Genomic DNA, 1,840 nt, shown 5'->3' with positions numbered 1-1,840 from the left:
AACTTTGTCCTTTCAGCTTGCAGCTACATTTTAGATACCTAATGAAATAAAGTAAATATGCGTATTTTCTATGTACTCAAGAATACAGGTAAGGTAACAGTGAAAAAGCCACAGTGGGATTATTTTATTTTTCCTGGATATCAGAGCTTAAATTCAGGAGATCCCATTCACACTTTGTCCGTTTATAGGAAATTCAGAACACTGATTTCTTCATAACATTGTTTACAAGGTCATTACCACATGAATTCTAGGAGGCAAGCAATATATTTCATATTTTTGCATTTATTATGTTAGTTGACTAAAGTATACCAGTATTCACTGGCTGTCTGTCTAGATTATGTCTGAGTCAGACTGCGGGCCAGAAAGGAGGAAAGATCTACTGTACTGGTCGCAGCAATTTATTCCATCAAAACAAAAACCGAGCATTTAATAGAAAAGCTGGTTTTATTAAAAGCAACCTTCATATTTGCCCTGAAAGAACCAGACAATTTGAAGGCTCTGAAGGATATTACCAAATTCAGTCAAAGTCATATATCATCTTTTCCTCCTTCAGGTTCAACCCATACAGCAAGCACTTCCCGAGTATACGAAATAAAAAGGTTTAATCACTCTGAATCAAATTATACATGCTGCAGATTGTTAATTTAGTAAATTAGGCACATTTCCAAGACAAAATAAAAATCATATGGAAACTTTTCAAATATAGGGATTCGCTCATCTTATTCTTTAGTGTAATTCAAGTGAGCAAGTGCATTTTGTTTTGCCAGGCACTTAGGTGGTCACTTTTTCTTCATTTTTTCTCCCCTGTAATGTCTAAAGTCAACTTCTCCTCAGAAAATATTTCGTTTCTCATGCTTTCATCCTCTCAGATACCAACTCTCTTTGCAAGCTTCCTGATGCACACAAATCTTTGCACTGCATGTGAGATTTGAGATCTGTATTCACCACCCGTTCTCCTTGACCAGTCCATGAAGGATGACCCTACTGATAAGTTTGCATCTCAGCTGAGAGTGCTTCTGGCCCTCAATGCACTCATTACCTGGCTGTGACCAATCACAAGATTTGAAGACGAAGCATCCTTTCAGTAAAATTCATCAGAATACTTCTATTTAAAGGAGAAATGGGAGGTAAGAAGGCGTCATTGAAGCAACATATTTAACCAACCATCTTTATAACAAGTTTTCTTCCCAGTGAAAATTTAATTAATATACATATTTCTTGAGTACCTTGGCATACAAACATATTTGTATAGTAAAGAGGCCTTTTTCATACAGTAACAGACATTTTTCCGTTTTTCATTCAGTTCTTTTTATTAAGGCAGGATAATACTTTTCACTTACATAGCAGGATCCTCATCCATAGTCAAAACCTTTGTGACCCACTTAGTGGATGAGGGAAAAGCTGTGGATGTTATCTACCTGGATTTTAGCGAAGCTTTTGACACCATTTCCCACAGCATTCTCCTGGGGAAACTGGCTGCTCACGGCCTGGACAGGTGCACTCTTTGCTGGTAAAAAACAGTCTGGATGGCCGTGCCCAGAGAGTGGTGGTGAATGGAGTTAAATCCAGTTGGTGTCTGGTCACAAGTGGTGTCCCCCAGGGCTCGGTGCTGGGGCCAGTTCTCTTTGATGTCTTTATCAATGATCTGGATGAGGGGATTGAATGCACCCTCAGTAAACTCACAGATGACACTGAGCTCGGCGGGAGTGCTGATCTGCTGGAGGGTAGGATGGCTCTGCAGAGGGATGTGGACAGGCTGGACTGATGGGCCAAGGCCAATGGTGTGAGGTTCAACAAGGCCAAGTGCCGAGTCCTGCACTTGGGTCACACCAACCCCATG

Source organism: Charadrius vociferus, unplaced genomic scaffold (genome assembly GCF_000708025.1).
Source record: "Charadrius vociferus isolate BGI_N301 unplaced genomic scaffold, ASM70802v2 scaffold244, whole genome shotgun sequence".
NCBI classification, from domain to species: Eukaryota; Metazoa; Chordata; class Aves; order Charadriiformes; family Charadriidae; genus Charadrius; species Charadrius vociferus.
The sequence above is the reverse complement of the archived record's forward strand: the minus strand, read 5'-3'. Positions refer to the sequence as shown.